The sequence below is a fragment of the Lycorma delicatula genome, chromosome 1 (genome assembly GCF_047948215.1).
Source record: "Lycorma delicatula isolate Av1 chromosome 1, ASM4794821v1, whole genome shotgun sequence".
Lineage (NCBI taxonomy): Eukaryota > Metazoa > Arthropoda > Insecta > Hemiptera > Fulgoridae > Lycorma > Lycorma delicatula.
In genome coordinates, this window is record NC_134455.1 from 325,283,592 (window position 1) to 325,302,994 (window position 19,403).

Sequence of the window (19,403 nt, forward strand, 5' to 3'; positions counted from 1 at the left end):
GACGTTAAATTTTTTTAGGTTCTTTTTATTATTAATTTTTTTGTTTGGGTTAACTTGTTTGGTTGAATTTCTTAATGCATTTCAACCCAAAACAGAAATTATTTAGGTGTCCCAACTGTGAAACTTTTCCCAAGAAATCCTTGACTTTGAGCAAAAGACTTCACACCAGACGATTAACTAAACCTCAACCCTTCAACCTCCTTCCACTTCTGACTTTATTCGCCCAAAGGACACTTATGCATGCCTTAGGAGTAGAATGTCTGATATTTATTGGAAATAGAAGATGTAATAATCAACAATCCTCTGGAGCAAGCAGATAAAATAAACAAATTCTATGAAAATAGCATCCAAAACTTTAAACAAACAATTGTTAGTGTACCTTGAATTGACTTGATGTAGTTAGTAATAATTCAATAATTAATCAATCAGTGTATGAATTTAAACTTAAAACCAATGTTAATTTAGAAAATATGGTCTATTCACTGAAAAGTTTGTCAAGTTTTGGAAATATTAATGGAACATTATTAAGGAAACTTGATTAATTTTTACATAATAATATAAATAGTAGTTTGATATTTGGTGAACTGTGTGACAAACTCATATTGCATTTATTCCAAAAAGTCAGATTTTCAAGTTGGCTGGAATAAAGTGGAATAATTATAATCTACAGAGAAACTGATTAGTACCTGACATTCATTGAAAAAGTTTTGGAAAATGTAGTCTGCTCACAGCTTACTGATTTTGTTTCTAAAAGCACTGTCCTCAACCCATTTCAGTCTTGTTTTAGAGAGCATTATAGCTGTGAGACTGCTCTTCAGTTTATTCTTAATAGGTAGTGGCTGAGTTAGTATAAAAAATGAAACAATAGCAATTTACACTGACTTGATGGTGGCATTTGAGATTATTAAGAGATATATTATTAAAAAGACATTGCAGATTGGGTGTAAAAGATATTGTATTGAATTAACTCAAGTTATTTTAGAAGTGGATTACATTTTACTTGTGTAAAGACTGCTATAAATATACCTCTGAAAATATTAAAAGCAAATTTGGAATGCACCTATGTTCCTATCGTGACATAAACTCTTTGGATGCTTCAGAAAGTGTTTTTGCCACAAATTTGTCTCCTTTTAGATGGGTAATATTGGCATAATCCTTACATAAAGCACTAGCAACATCTCTGGGATCACTGTGGGATTTCATGCGACATTGTAATGATTGTTGTACTTTCCGAATACTACCATTATTTAGACATGATATGTACTGATGCGCTTTTATTCTATCTTTTCAGGAGTCTAGCATGGATAAGAAACTTCTAAAAGCAGAACGCTTGGCACGTATTATTTCTTTCTGTAGTCTTGCTTGGTCTCTTCTAAGGGTTATAAGTTCCTCACTGTCCTTGGTTCTTTTCGCTTTATGGTGGCTTTCATCTAATGTTTTTAGATCATGTTTTGAGATCAGTAAGCCTTGAAGTCGAAACAGGTTTGACTTTCTTTGTTTGACAAAAAAAATATAAAGAAACAGTATAGAAAATGTAACACTTTTTACTTTTTCCAAAACTTCATAATTTTATTTTTTTAAATACTTAACCACTTCTGATGGACTAATCATATTTTTATTTATATATTAACTGGCAGTGACTGATGTAATCATTAACCAATAAAAAATGTCAATAGAGAGTAGTGAGTAGCAGCCAGAGTTCTTTTGATAATCTATGGTAGTCGGTTTATTAAACATAACTGATTGTTAGCGTTTCATTTCCTTAAATTTTTTGTATGCTACTCCCTAAGATATTTGTGGTATGAAGAACAATCAGGTTTTGAGAGATGAAATTTACTATTATATCTATTAACCAAACTAATATCATTCAACTTATTCATTTTTATAGTTTTTTCTAGATTTGTGTGATAATGTGAAATGTATTGCATTTTTAAAGTTAAAATTTATTTCATTAAGCTCAATAGGAATAAAAATATGGTCATGATAAATGAATGGTGGGATTTCAGTAGCTCAGATCAAGACATTGGGAACATTTTGAGAAATTATCTTGGCAGCATTGAAAGCACACCCCAAAAGTGTGTAATAGCCATTTTAATCCATGCATCAGTCCCCCTGTATTGTTGCGATGTATGTTTGTTTTTGTTCAAGAAAAATGTACAAAATGTTTTCTGATAAGCTGAACTGAAGTCAATAATTTTAGTTCAACTTTTGACATACATACAAAAAGAAGAGCCACCACATGAAAACAATACTATATGACACTGATTCAATAGGTTCAAAGAAAGGAAATATGTTTTCAAACAGAATTACCTGAAAGCCCATTGATATCAGAAGAAAGCATAGTATTAGGTAGGCAATCTGCAATTAGAAGTCCTAATAAATCCATTGCTCATCAAAGCCTCAAGTTATTAATCCAAAAGTTACTGTTCATATATTTCAACTAAAAAGATTGCACTTGTATGATGACTAGACTACAAAATTCAGCTACTACAAGAAATAAAAATGATGGCACAAAAAAAGTTTACAGTTTGCTACTGAAATTTTAAATAAAATTAGTGAAAATTAATGAGTTTTAATAGATTAATTTTTATGCTACTTTACACCTTAATATCATGCATTAATAGACAAGATTCATGATTATGAATATCTGAAAACTGATGTGTCATTTTAGAGAAAGAACGTGACATATGTTTGGTATTGTTTAATAAACGTGTAAATGGGTCTTTTTCCTTTCCTTAAAAGACTGTTAATGAAAATATTTAACTTGAATGTGTTAAATGACCATTGCTTTCCTCAACTAAATAAATTCAAAAATGTACATAGAATTTATTTCCAAGAAGATGGTGCATCCCACACTTTAATGCATTCATTAGAGACTCACTGAATGGAAAGTTTGCGAATATGGATAGCCCAAGAAGACCCTTTACCCTGGGCTCCACAAAGTCTGTAGCTAACACTTTGTGATTTTTCTTGTTGGGATGCATTTAAAAAAATATTTATTTACAAAAGTTACCTGGCCTGTCATTTAAAGGAAAGAATTAAAGAAGTAATTTTAACCATAATAGAAGCTATGTTATATTGTGTTTGAACAGAAACTAAATATCGACTGGACATTTCCCAAGCGACTGAGGGTGCACATATTGAAATTTACTGATTATATGATAAAATTATTTGAGATGGAGAATTTGACAGAATAAAAGCATTTTTATGTTTTATTTAGTTCATTTCTTAAATCCCCCCCCCTATTCTTTTATGACCCTGTATTGTTTAAATTTGTTTATTTGTACAGGTAGATAGAGCATACTCCATGAAAGACTTATCTGCTGTTAGTGACAAGACATTTTGCTCAAACAAGAAAATGTTCACAAAGGTTCAACATTATTTTTTCTAAATCATAAATAGTTGTTGGATGATAGGTTAGACCTAGGAATAGAGTTATTCATAATAAGAATGAACAGAATGCTGTTCTACAGAATTAAAGGAACTGCTCAGCATTTCTTAGAATCAAGAAAGCTACAATAAAAGCTTTATCAGAGTAACATTGCAAAATAAAAAACAAAAACATAAACAATAATGCAATTATGTTAAGATTATCTGCATATAATTGGGAAACTTTTACTGACTGGTTTATTTCAAATTTTATTTTCTAAGTAGCAAAAAAATTTTAATTTATTACAGTCTAAGGGCACCATTAGGGAAATGAAATAATAATTTTAATCCTGAAATAATTAAAAGCAATGCTTAGACCAAAAATTGAGAAAACCTGGCAGAGATGTTTTCTTAAACAGTAAGCTTCCACTAAAAAATTTATTTATCCTAACTCAGGCAGCCTATGAACACATTTTTCAAAACCATCTTATCTCACATTAACTGAAATGCAGAATACTGAATTTTTATCAGAAATATTTACTACAATACTTATATAATAATGAATATTAAAATAGAGTAACAAATATACCAATCAATGAAATATATAAGAACTGCATTCTCCAGTTTAACATTCAGTTTAGATATTAAAAATAAATATTTAATTAGATTCAAAAAACGAATATTTTTTGAGCATGATTAATTCATTTGTTATAAAGAAAATAAAAACTATACAAATGATATAAAATTCTTAAGTACACTACGTCAGATTTAAAGAAAACATCATAACTGACAACTGGATTTCAAAGGTAATCAATTAATTAAGAAAGGTTCTGCATTATACCATGATGAGCTTTATCAGCAAATTTAATATCTTAATTATGAGAGTATCAGCTGACATAGAAAGCAATTATTTAGAATGTTAAAATGTTTCAGTTTTCTTGTACATAATTTTCTACTGTTATGAATGAATTCTTTTTTAAACAGTGACAAAATTAAGGTTAACAAGAATTCATTTCAATAAGTACACTTTTAAGTTTAGAAATTTTTAAAGAAAGACGTACTTCCAATCTTGTTTGATAAACACATCTTGGACATATACGGAGGAGGCTGGAGGGGAAGCTACCTCCTTCCAAGATAGAAAAAAAAATAGTAATATTGAAAAATGTTAAATTAAACATTGTGAAACAACTAATTACAAAATAGAGACATTTGCAAGATCTGTGAGAAGAATTAGGAAAAACTATTACACGTCGGTGCCATTTTACATACGGCAAGAAGAGCTTTTAGAATGGTCTCAACACTCTTGTCTCATTTCCTGTCATGACAGGAATATTCCAGAAGCTGTTCACAAAGTATATAAAAACCCACAAATTTTTGGTTACCGTCAGTGCAGTTGTTACTTTCACACAACTGTGTAAGTTGTGCATGCAATTTTTTACGACTGTGAATCTTTTTTTTGTGCCAGCCACCTCCTTTTTTTTTGTTTAGCCTTTGGAATCACCATAAGGTATTACTTCAGAGGATGAATGAGGATGATTTGTATGAATATAAATGAAGAGTCTCTGAATGAAGAATATAAATGAAGAGTCTTGTAGAATCTTAGGACGACCGTTCCTGAGATGTGTCGTTAATTTAAATCCAACCACGAAAGAACAACCCTATCCACGATCTACGATCTAGTATTCAAATCCGTATAAAATTAACTGCTTTTACTGGGATTTGAACCTTAGAACTCTTGACTTCAAAATCAGCTGATTTGTGATGAGTTAACCACTAAACCAGCCAGTGGGCTAGTCTAATGGTCTTGTGCCAGCCACCTGGCATCTACTTTATTATAATGAAGGGTATTAGAACATTTTTTTGTAAGAAGCCTAGTGTGATGTTTATTACATGCTTTTATTTAACTTGCGATGTATCTAATGTAAATTTACATAAGTGCATCTCTTGCTTTAAATGCAAGTAACTTAAAATTTGTTATTCTTAATTTTTGGTTATCTTTCTATACTTCCAAATATTATGCCACTAGGGATTCTTTTGGATTTTTCAGCATTACATAGAGTTTCATGTTTAAGTTTATAATTTTTATTTTAAATATTCAATACTTTTGATTAATACTTAAAAATAATTCAAATCGAGGCCTGATTACCTATATTGCTTTTAGCTACTGTTCGGCTTTTATATCAATAAAATCAGTTCATTTCAGGTTTATCTTAAATTCATCAGTAAACAAAAGGGAAACATTTAACAACTTCATCGTGACAAATTTATGATTATGATATAGTTATATGGAAATATTCATTTTGGGGCCCCTGAGCCCAAAGAAATAGTTTTTAAAGAATATCAATATGTCTGATAAATTTTCTATTGATGATTCTTCTATAAGTTTTAAAAGTTATAATGATAAGAGTCATATTTTTCAATTAAGCTCAACTAGTATAGTCATGTACCATATAAAACTCAATTTTGAGAAAAATATCAGTTAGAATCTTGCTTGTCAAACCAATGCAGCAAGATGCCACATCCGCGTCCACATCAACATTTTGTATTTTAAATTAATTTTTTTGCAGTGAATCAAAAACATAAAAAAATACCAGCAACAGCGTTGAGGATGTGGACAAGGAAGTACAACCACCCTCTGATTCAAATACTGTGATTGTGGGGCCTTCTTCCACGATTCAGACTAATGTGCAACACAGTAAAGCGTTTTTGTTGTGATTTTTTTGGGGGCAAAAAATTTTCCACGTTATCAGCGCCTGGAACAAAAATATAACAACACAAAAACTAAAACTAAACTAAAACCGCCTGAATATGACATGTATATTGCAACTATATAAATATTTAAAAGAAATAATTAAAAACTAAATAGAAGTAATATAAAACCACAGCATAGATGAAAAGAGCCCATGACGTATGTTAAAAGCGAAATAAAACCACAGTAAATATAACATTAAAAAGTTTTTTTATCTTCAGTGATTTGACTGGTTTGTTGCAGCTCTCCTAGATTCCCTATCTAGTGTTAGTTGTTTCATTTCGGTATACCCCCTACATCCTGCATCCCTAACAATTTGTTTTATATGTTCCAAACGTTGCCTGCTTGCACAATTTTTTCCTACTACCTGTCCCTCCAATATTAAAGCGACTATTCCAGGATGCCTTGATTAACTATATTTTCCAAATACTTCTTTCTTCATCAATTTGCTGCAACTCTTCATTTGTCACTTAGTCACTTAGACACTTAGACATTTGTCACTTATTTGTCTACCCATCTGATTTTTAATATTCTCCTATAGCACCACATTTCAAAAGATTCTTATCTTTTCTTCTCAGGTACTCTGACAGTCCAAGTTTCCCTTCTATATAAAGCTACGCTCCAAAAATATACTTTCAAAAATCTTTTCCAGACGTTTAAATTAATTTTTGATGTAAACAAATTATATTTTTGACTGAAAGCTCATTTTGCCTGTGCTATTCTGCATTTTATATCGCTCCTGCTTTGCCCATCTTTAGTAATTCTTTAGTAATTCCCAAATAACAAAATTCTTCTACCGACATAATCTTTTCTCTTCCTGTTTTTACATTCAATGGTCCATCTTCGTTATTTCTACTACATTTCATTACTTTCATTTTGTTCTTGTTTACTTTCATGCCGTAGTTCTTGCGTAGGACTTCATAAATGCCATTCATTGTTTCTTCTAAATATTTTTTACTATCAGTTACTATACTACTACTATTATACTACTTACTACACTACTACTATTACTATATCATCAGTAATCATTGCATCTTTTTATCTTTTCACCTTGCACTGTTACTTTGGATCTAAATTGATCTTTAACATCATTAACTTCTATTTAAAAAGATTAAAAAGTAACGGGGATAGGGAACATCCTTGTCAGACTCCCTTTTTTATTAGGGATTCTTTCTTATGTTCTTCAGTTATTACTGTTGCTGTTTGGTTCCTGTAAATGTTAGCAATTGTTCTTCTATTTCTATATTTGAACTCCAATATTTTTAAAATGCTGAACATTTTATTCCAGTCTACGTTAACGAATGAGTTTTCTAGGTCTGTAAATGCCAAGTATGTTGATTTGTTTTTCTTTAATCTTCCTTCTACTATTAATCTGAGCGCTAAAATTGCTTCCCTTAGCCCTATACTTTTCCTGAAACCAAATTGGTCTTCTCCTAATACTTCTTCCACTCTCCTCTCAATTCTTCTGCACAGAATTCCAGTTAAGATTTTTGATGTACGATTTGTTAAGCTAATTTTTCCTTTTTCTTCACATTTATCTGCTCCTTCTTGCTCTGGTATCATGACTAAGACACTCTTTTCGAAGTTTGACGGAACTTCCCCTTTTTCATAAATATTATACACCAGTTTGTATAATCTATCTATCGCTTCCTCACCTGCACTGTGCAGTAATTCTGCAGGTGTCCCGTCTATCCCAGGAGCCTTTCTCTCAGTCAAATCCTTTAATGCTCTCTATTAAATTCAGATCTAAGTATTTAACCTGTCTCCCTTTTCATCCTCTTTGACTTCTTCTTCTTCCTGTATAACACCAGTTTCTAATTCATTTCCTCTGTATAACACTTCAATATATTCCACCCACCTACCGACCTTTCCTTTTGTATTATAAATCGATGTACCAACTTTGTTTAACACATTATTAGATTTTAGTTTATGTAACATAAAATTTTCCTTAACTTTCCTGTTTGCTTTGTCTATTTTACCGATTTTCATTTCTCTTTCCACTTCTGAACAGTTTTCTTTCATCCATTCTTCTTTCACTAGTTTGCACTTCCTGTTTAAAGTATTTCTTAATTGTCAATACTTTTACTTTCTTCATCACTAGCATTCTTATATTTTCTACGTTATCCATCAGCTGCAATATATTCTCTGACATCCAAGGTTTTCTACCAGTTCTCTTTGTTCCACCTAAGTTCACTTTTGCTGATTTAAGAATTTCTTTTTAACATTCTCCCATTCTTAGCTTTTTACTCAGACCTCTTGCGATGTCCTGCTCAAAAATCTTCTTTACCTCCTCTTCCTCAAGCTTCTCTAAATTCCACCGATTCATCTGACACCTTGTCTTCAGGATTTTAAATCAATCTACATTTTATTATCACTAAATTATGATCGCTATAAATGTCTGCTCCAGGGTAAATTTTGCAGTCGATGAGTTGATTTCTAAATTTTTGCTTAACCATGATATAATCTATCTGATACCTTGCAGTATCACCTGGCTTGTTCCATGTGTATATTCTTCTATTATGATTTTTAAACTGGGTGTTGGCAATTACTAAATTATACTTCGTGCAAAACTCTGTAAGTCAGTCCCCTATTTCATTTCTTTTGCCCAGCCCATATTCACCCATAATATTTCCTTCCTTGCCTTTTCCAATGCTTGCATTCCAATCTCCAACTATTATTAAATTTTCATCCCCTTTTATTTATTTAATTGCTTTGTCAATTTCTTTGTATACACACTTCCTCATTATCATCATGAGCACTTGTAGGCAACAATCATAGTCGGCTTAGGTTTTGATTTTATCATGATTACAATGATTCTGTCGCTATGCATTTTGAAATACTCTACTTTCTTCCCTAGCTTCTTGTTCATTATGGGCTGCAGGAGCAGGAAGGTTGTGGTGTACTGTTAGTTGGCAGTTGCAGCAAGGACAAATGTATGTATCTGTTAGTTTCATTAGTATCCATGAGTGAGCCTAGTGTGCCCTATTTGCAAACAGAAAATAAAAACTTTCTCTCTATAGTTATTTATGCGTGAGTAGCTCCACGGTGACAGTATACCTAATTGGATGAAGTTTATTGTCACAGAAGTTTATTGTAGCATCCCATTCACTTGGCCACTCATCATGAACCACCCTCTTCAGAAAACAGACATTATTCTTAAAAACTAAGATACCGGTCGGGGCACGTTGGGTGGGGGAAGTGGCTTATCCAAAGTGTGCCATTATGTGCAGGGGAACTCCGCAGAACGGAAGGTCGTCGGGATGAGGGATACTGCACATCCGTCGGGCGCCAGGAGGGCCGCTGGGTGGAAGGCGTTGGATGAGTTATCGGTAGGGACGCGTTGGGTGAGGGAAGTGGCTCATCCAAAGTGTGCCATTATGTGCAGGGGACTCCGCAGAACGGGGTGGAAGATCTTCGGGATGAGGGATACTCCACATCCGACGGGCGCCAAGAGGGCCGCTGGGTGGATGGTGTTGGATTGGGTATCGATAGGGACTCGTTGTGTGGAGAAAGTGGCTCATCCGAACTGTGCTATGATGTGCAGTACAGAAGAGGAAAACGCTGTAGTTCAGAGGCGAAACTATCCAGCGAAGAGTTGGTCACCATACTCAGCCTTCGAGGAATCTCAAAATTGAAAGTCCGTTACCACGTATTTCCAATGTACGATATATCTAGACTTACTGATTCTTTAATATTGTATATATCTTTAAATTTCAGTTGTTAAAAGAAATGTTTTTACCTCATATGTAGGTAAAACTTTAAACGTGACAAGATCACACTGATGCCCTAATTTTATCAAAATCCTTTTTTCAGTTTTTTCTGGTAATAATGTTACATGTATGTATATAAAAATAATGGAAAATTTCTAAAACATTAATAGCTCTAAGAAGCCGTATGCTGAAATATAAAATAATAATAACCGTTGGTAGTGAATGGTCCTGAAGCTACTTTGCAAAAAAAAAATTAAATATAAAGAAAACCAACTTTAAAATAAATTTCAAGTCAAATCAATCTCGACTTATTTATGCTTATCACACATTTACAATATCATCAGTACCTGAAAAACTAAAAAGTGATTTTGGAAAAATTAATAATACTGGTGTACTACTTTTCAAGATAATGTTACACAAGGAAAGATTTAAATGAAAAGTTAAACAATGATACCATTGTACGAACATTTTTCAACGTTTTATCAATTCCATCTTATTTATTGTTTTCATAGGCTTAAAAATGAGTAGCTATATCGCATTATAATCAATTTTTTATTAAAAATTCAATTAAAAAAATAGTATTTAGTTTAATGAAACATAAATAAAATCGAACCTTCCAGTAAGTTTCGATGGTATTTTAACATTTGTTATATATATATATATATATATATAAAACTGTTACATGGCACATAGGTATAAGAAAATGATTAATTTATTATGTATGGACCCCTCAACGCATTTTATTAAATAAAATGTGAATATACAAAAATATTATAGGCATACAGATAAAAAAGAAGATTCTATCAAATCGAAAATCATTTTTTTTTTCATTTAATTCGTTTATTTAACTTTAATATCAAGTTTTGAATATTCAAATGCTAATAAATAATTGTCAATAATGTTTTGCTGTAATATTTTTATTTTTCAACTTTTATAAATATATTTGTTTTCATTTAAAATTTTATCATAAGTCTGTGAAAAATGATTATCTAATTAATGCTGAAGTATTATAACTATCAGTGTAATGCAATTTTTTCTGAGGAACAGTTTGTTCCGTACAGAACCCAAAATAGTGAGTGATCTTAAGTATATGGGTTTCAAAATAGTCGGCCTTAAAAGCAGTAGTTAGGCTAGTACCCATATGAAGGACGGGTAACCAGGTACAAAATTCGCTGCTTAAAAATTACTTTTCCCAGTTCTTAGTGTTACTCGACAAAAAACGGTAGGTGACCGTACTTCGTTTTTCTTTTTAAAAGATTTTTTAATTTTATGTTTTTTAGACAAGTAACTGGAGGCAGATGCAAATTTTTTTACATTTCTTAACCATCTTTCGTCAAATTTAAAAAATCTAGAAATCTGTTGTTTTTTTTTGGTGTGCATAATCTTCACATAAATCTACATTTCACGTGAACCTTATGCACACCAAAAATCCAGTCGATTTATTACTACTGAAAGAAGAATTAAAAAATTATAAATAAGGACTCTTACTTATTATTTTATATGGGATATTTTAAATGGGAAATATATATTCACAGACTTTATAACAGAACAAAGAAAACTGGAGAAGGAATTGTAACTGAAATTAAAATAACTGATGGAAGGTGGGTTATTAATCAAACATATTCGTGGCCAGAGCTATGACAACGGAAGAAATATGTCTGGCAAATATAAAGGTGTACAAGCTATAATAAAAAATAACTCGCACGCGAGATATATAACATGCTGTTCACACTTCTTTTCTTCTAGTAGTAAATGATAAAAGTTATTATGTATTATTAAAACCTCAAAATGCATTCCGATATGAGAGTGTTCTAGCAAATGCAGTCAAGGCAATGTTTGATCAATTTGATATTGTTTCAGTCTTGAGAAATATGAAAGATGATAATTTAACCGACTCGAATTCGCTTGCCAAATCACTGTACAAGCAGATGTACAATTTATAAGTAATACATAGTCTTATTGATAATTTTAATGGCTTTTGAAAGAACAATGTAGATCAAATTTTCAAAAAGGTTGTGTTGATCTTTGTGATAAATTAAGCATCAATACCAAAACCAGATAAAAGAAAATATAAAAGAATGAAAATGACAGGTGAACTTGACGATGATGAATCGCCGAGTTTAGATTTTATTAAAATGTCATACATGCTGCAATAATACAATTGGAAGAATGCTTTCACTACATTCAACAGATTGCAGAAGCGTTCTATTTTTAACCAGGAAAGGCTTAATTTCATCATCAATAGAAGAAAAATGAAATCTATTGTCGGCAGCATACCCAGAAATAGAAAAAAATAAATTCGTAAATGAACTGAAATGTTTTAATTATCAAATAAAATATTTATTTGAAAATAAAGATCCAAGCGCTATCTTGTGGATATTCAAATGTTGTTATGAGCTACAATTTACTTTGTTCTACAAAGCTATATTTCTGACAATGCCAGCTACAATAGCCACGGCCGAAATAAGTTTTAGCAAATTAAGAGTAATAAAAAATTATTTGATATCTACAAGTAACCAAGATTGTACTTCAGGTTGTAAGCCTGCCTTTTTTGTCAATAGAATGTTTGATTGTGTATATTTACGTTTAAAATTTTTATTGTTTTAAAAAAAAGCTTAAGGTTGTACAATTTAATTTTATTGCAATAAATAATTTTCATAATAAAATTATTTCTTTAATTATGTTTTTACCATTTACCTACTTAAAAAAATAAATAAAGAGGCTTCAAGAGGCGCCATTTGTACTCAAGAACTTGAATAAGAAAAACCATACTTCTCAAAATTAGAGGTACAAAACATAAATATAGTAAATTATCAAAACCGATCTGTGGCAGTAATTCCAGTAGTAGAAAATTCCAGTAGTTCAGCTCTATTGCCGCTTTCCAACAAAAACATTGTGAAAAAACAAACCTCAAATTCCAGCAGAAATGTTATAATCCAAACCAGCAGAGAAAATATTTTGCACCAAATTAAAAATAAAAATATAATCCTCCTACCACACATGCACCAGGGTTATTCCATGCAAAAGAATTCCACTCCTATAATCAAACTAAAAGTAGAGTTGATTTATTGGACCAAATGTCTGCTCAGTACTCTTGTAGCAGGAAGACAATGCTGCATGATGCAATGCTAGCAGGAGTGAGATGCTGAACAATGCTTGTCATAATCTACAAGGACAATATATCTAAACAAACTCCAGAACTGCAGAGTGGAATTTATTGTGGTGTATAAAATACTAGTTATTTTTATTTCAATAAATATTGGTTTCTAATATGTATATCAGTCTTTTTATTGTTGAGGCACCCAGTACCCCAATGTAGGTTTAGTGTTCTTAGAAAATAAGTGTAGGGTTCCAGGGTTATTAACTCCCAGTAAAATCGATCGGTATTTTAGAAAGAACAGTTGGGGGAAAGTCATGTGACAGAATCTAGTAAAAGAAAACTAGGCTGGCTACATTAAGACATATAGATTTATTTAATTTGGTACCTATAAATATATATGTATAAAAGCACCATGTTGGCTAATCATTTGATTATATAAGCATGTGTATCCAATTTTCCCATAAAAAAAAATAGTGAATATGAATTTGAACTGGTTGAAATGAAAGATCTAAATAAAGAGGTGCGTATACGAATATATTTTTATGGAACGTGACAACTTTGTCGCAAATAGATAAACCTATGTTATTGTAGGTTTTCAGATTGATAGGAAAGAGATTACGCTGTGAAGGACGCGTCAGAATTTGATTCTTGTAACGTGAAAAATATTAATGTAATGATAAATTCAAATAAATATCTGTATGAAGATTTACAGGGAAATCAAACGTGGATATTTATTTTGTTTATTAATTTTTAAAAATCATATTATAAAAATATATCAGTCAATTGCTGCTTAGTTAAAATGATGGGCTAGTTAAGTTGCTGCACCAGTTAAATAATCGAAGCAATTTAAAAAAAATAATCTTGTAAATTTTAAGCAGTTCAGTGATAGTGATAACGGTAATGATAAAGATTTTTCTTTTTCTTAAAAAATATCTAATTTTATTACAAGCTTTTAATAGATATTAATCAATTGATTTTTATTGTTACATATTTTAATCAAATAACTGCGTTAAGAATACTTACAACAAATTGAAGACAGTCTTTATTATTATTATTATTATTATTGTTTATTCGTGTATAGTTTTGTATAAAAATGCCTATTGTTTCAAACTTATATTTTTGTTTTGGGTTTTTTCCTATTTTTCATTAATTTTTAGTTTGTTTCTATGCACTTTTCTTTAGAATATTAGAGTAAAAATGAATTTATAAATATCTTGTTTTTTTCGTTTATTTAAATTTTAAGAAAGTTATATAATTTAATTATTTTTAATGTAATGTAATAGTGACCTTAGACGGTAATGTAAAAAAATTTAAAATCATGGCTACACCATATTTGTCTACACTTTTTCCACCTGATGAAAGTGATAATTGCTTTGTAAGTTAAATTGCCTTGTAATTTTAAATAAACATGAAGTTAATGATACGTATAAATATTATGCTATTTGCGTTCAATGTAGATATTTAAAATATAGATTATATAACTAAAAGAAAGATATCCCTATAATAAAATTGTTTATTAAAAAATAAAAGATCCGAATAGTATACGACATAAGGATCTTAAATTTAAAAGGAGAAATAATCAATTTAATGTAGAAATGGATATTGATGATTTTAAACAAAAGTTAGATATATTATATGATAAATACTTTAGTAAGTTGCAAATCGCTGCAACATCAAAAGAGTCGTTAGACATGCTCGTGTTTGTGTGAACAAACCCGAAATGGAAAACAAACACATATTCGAGAAAAATCAGGCGAGTCGGGTTAATGTAGGGCCGATGGGAATACATTATTATTTACGTTACTTTTTTCTTCTACTAGAACGGAGATGTAAATTAAAGCCGATTATCAAAGAATTATACAAGTCGGCCAGACGCTATTATCAAACTAGAAAAACTGAACTAAATGGCCTAAACGATCTTGTCCAAGCAGATATACCACATTCCAGACATAATAAGGGTTATAAATACTTTTGATATGTATTGTATTGATAATTGAAATTTAATTTGATTAATGGACTGTAGAATAAACACTGAATTGAACATAACTTTATTAACAAGAAATGATACTAACACTTTTAACAAAAGAATATTGATACATAATAGTTGGCGACTTGGCCATGTTGTGTAATTGCTCTCTTAGTGTACTAACAATGAATGAACAAAATTAGGAAGAAAAACATTATGTAAAAAAAAAGAAGTAAAACTAATATTTCAACATATGTAAAAAAGAAGTAAAACTAATATTTTGTATCACATGGTGTACGAGACAGTAACGCTACTGAGTGGTGCTACTTGAATAGTTCGATCTTATGCAAGCGACGCAACATACCGCCCACCAGAAATCGATATGATTTCTCACTTAAATAAAGTTACTGTTTAACATAATATTAGTCACTGGTGGGTAACGGACATAATTTTTCGAACTGTTACCACACGAACTAGATTGTCTGGACCGGGATAAACGTTCTCAATTATTCCCAGCTTCCATTGAAGAGGAGTAATGTTGTCTTCTTTTATTAGCACCAGATTTAATTCGGATTTCCATTTAGAGCGTTGCTGAAGCTGAGATAAGTAATCAGCGGACCATCGATGCTAAACATGTTGAACACATCGCTGAACTAACTGTCACCTGTTAAGCCTGTTTATAGGGATGTCAGTTAGGTTATGATCTGGCAAGGAAGTAAGTGGGCCGCCTATAAGGAAATGTCCAGGTGTCAAAGGTTTGGGTCGGATGTGTTGCAAGATAAGGCACATAAAAGTCGAGAATTAAGACAAGCTTCAATCTGAGTCAGAATAGTATTGAGCTCTTCAAACGTAAAGGCTACATTTCCTACCACACGTCGGAGGTGAAATTTTACTGACTTACAGCTGCCTCCCAAAGGCCTCCAAAGTGAGGGGAATTGGGAGGTATAAAGTGCCGCTGGATGCCAATTTCAGATGCAGAGTTTACTATTTTTTGTCTCACGTGGCTAGTATTTAAAAATGAGTACATCGAGCGAAGCAAATTATTTGCGCCCACGAAGTTCGTTCCATTATCGCTATAAATGTTTGAACATAGACCTCTTCTTGAAGTAAATCTTCTCTCAGTGCTGCTAAGAACGCATGAGTTGATAAATCGCTGACTAATTCCAAATGTATCGCCTTTGTAGAAAGACAAATAAATAGAGCGACATAACATTTTGTTTTTATCTTTGAATTCCGCCCACCATGCCGAATTGTCAGAGGTCCGGCGTACTCTATACCGTAAATGGTTTGTATGTTACCTGAGTGCGATGACTCGGCAATTAACCCATTAATTGTTGTGACTGTTTTGCCTTAAACCGGAAGCATAATAGGCCCTTGTGCAAAATTGATCTGATGACATTTTTACTATTTATTATCCAGTACCTCTCACGTAATTGAGAATGAACCAATTGAGGTCTTGCATGTAACACTCTCAAATGCTCGTTTATGACTATTAATTTAGTTAGATTGGATTTGTGTGGAAGAATAATCGGATGCTTGCTATCAAAATTCAATTGAGATAGTTGCAATCTTCCTCCTACTCTTAAGCAGTTCGTGCTGTCTAGGAATGGATATAACGAATACAATTTACTATCTTTGGAGATGCTTGAATTGGTGGTCAATTTCTTGATTTCAGTTTGAAAATTAATGTTTTACTAAATTAGCGTATGCTATACCATTGAGGAAAAAACAGACATAGAAGTGGCGTCTGCTTTGCAACGGATATTCAAAAAGTGCAAGATGAAACATTTTCAAACAGACCACAGAAAGGAATTTTATAATCCACAAGTGAAAGCCCTGTTGAAACAATACAACATAAATCATTTTTTCACGTTTAGCCGCCATAGCTTAACGATTGAACAGAACGTTGAAAACGAAAATGTGGGTAAAATTTACAGAAACGGCACCATAAATGGATTGATATGTTGCAAGCCCTCGTTGACGAGTACAACGATACAGTGCATACAGCTACAAAATTTAAACCAAAAGACGTAAATAAAAAAATGAACAGCAAGTGCTGGAAAATTTAAATAAAAAATACGATAGGAAAAAAAGGTGTTGGAAAAATTAAATTTCAAGTCGGCGATCACGTCGCATAAGCAAACATAAAAACATATTCGATAAGGGTTATTTTCCTAATTGGACGGATGAGATATTCAAAATACACACCACTCAGAATCTCGATCCACACCACGGATCGAGATTACATATGAATTAATCAATAGTAGGAATGAAATTCTAAAAGGTCGTTTTTATCAGCATTAATTGCAAAAAACTAAGCACAAGGACGTATATCAAATTGAGAAAATAATTAAACGAAAAGGCGACAAAGCCTACGTAAAATGGTTAGGTTTCGATAAAAATTTCAATTCATGGATAGATTACCTATAGAATAGATAATAGTAGATTTGATTTAAGTTTATCAACTTGTTGTCGCTAGTAGTTGTTCAGGTAGTTTTTCTTTTTATTTTTTTTCTTTATAGATATGTTATTGATTTTCATTTTTTAAAATTTCGTATAAAGATGTATGATGAAAGAGGTACAACGGAAACCTAAACTTTCCATTGGAAATGCAATATTAGGGTATGGTATATCACCCAAACGAAATAGGCGCAGTTCTTTTAGTGTGTTCTTGTAGTGTTCTTATAGTGTTTGGTAACCAAACAGTATAAGATGTATTGTGTGCGGACCCTCAAACTGCGGCAAGACAAATGTTGTTTTCAGTTTTTTTACTTGATGAACACGGATTACGCTTTTTAAATCTGTACATGATGTATAAAAAACTTTAATAAAAAGTTATTCCAGCGTCCAAAACACGAAAAAAAAAGGTAAAACACTTCCAGAACATTCCAACCGACAATAAACAGTCCTAATGATCCGTAATAAAAAAATCATAAAACCTAAAAAAACGATAGAAAACCAGAAAGCGTAGAATAAAACCACCACTTACATCAAAGACTCCAACTCAACTATCCTTTTGTACTTGTATATCTTCAAGGTCACTCCAAGTAATACATCTAGCATTGCAGGAGCTTCGTCGTTCACATCTCCAAATCTCCAATACCGTCGTTACTAAATGAATGTAAATGATATGTGTAATTATTGAAATCTAACATTGGTTTATTTTTTTTAGAATAAATCACCTCTGCCAAAATTTTCGATGAATTATTTCAAGATGACATCGCCTAAAGCAAATCTGCATAATTTTCCAAATTTTTTCCAAAATGATATCGCCTAACAACGTGGGTAAGCAATGTTTTAATTTTCAATAATCGTAACAATATCTGCCTTGATATTATAATCACAGTGGACTGAAAACAGCCCTAAATCTTAGTGTAATAAATTTGTGTGGAGTAAAAGAAAGTGGACAAAAATACCAGTGGGTATTAAATAAAATAGACAAACAAAACAGTGGACATTGGACTTTTTGTGGATCTCAGCGTAAGTGGACTTTACCGTGTGGACCAAACGTCTCCTAATCTGCAAAGAATGGTGGCATTTCACGCAAATATGCGAAAAATCGTAGCATTACTTGAAATATACGAAAAAACATAGCGCTGCACGCAAATATGGGAAAAATTATGACATTACACTCGAAATTGGAAAAATAGTGACATTATCCGCAAATATGCGAAATATCATGGGATTACACGCAGATACTCAAAAACTCGTGGCATTACGCTAAAATATGTAAAAGATCTATGCATTTCACCCATATATGGGAAAACTCATGGCGTTACGTGTAATGTCAGATTTGTAAAAAACGTGGCATTACAATTATACATTCAATTATACGAAAAAAAATTGTAGAATTAAACGTTTATGCGAAAAATCGCGATATTACATGAAAATATGAAATTATTTTGGCATTACACGCAAATATGTGAAAAATCGAGGCATTACCCTCAAATGTGCATAAAATCGAGCTATTACACGCAAATATTCGAAAAATCGTGGCATTACAAGCAAACATGCAAAAAATCGGTGACATTTTACAAATATGTGAAAAATCGAGGCATTACCCTCAAATGTGCATAAAATCGAGCTATTACACGCAAATATTCGAAAAATCGTGGCATTACAAGCAAACATGCAAAAAATCGGTGACATTTTACAAATATGTGAAAAATCGTAGCATTACGCGAAAATATGCAAAAAAAAATCGTAACTACACGATAGCATGCGAAAAATCGTGGCATTACACGAATATAGGCAACAATCGTGACATATATGTGAAAAATCGCATACATTACACGAAAAGATACGTACATTACACCAAAATATTCGAAAACTAAAAAAAAAGCATATGTTTGTATGTGTGTATGTATATGAGTTTTTGGCTTTATATCTCAAGATTGACTGAACCAATTTTCTTCAAATTTGGCTCATATATTTCTTTACATGGGACATTGATCATACTATTTTTTTTCAAAATTCATTAAGAGAATGGAGGATATCACAAAATAACCA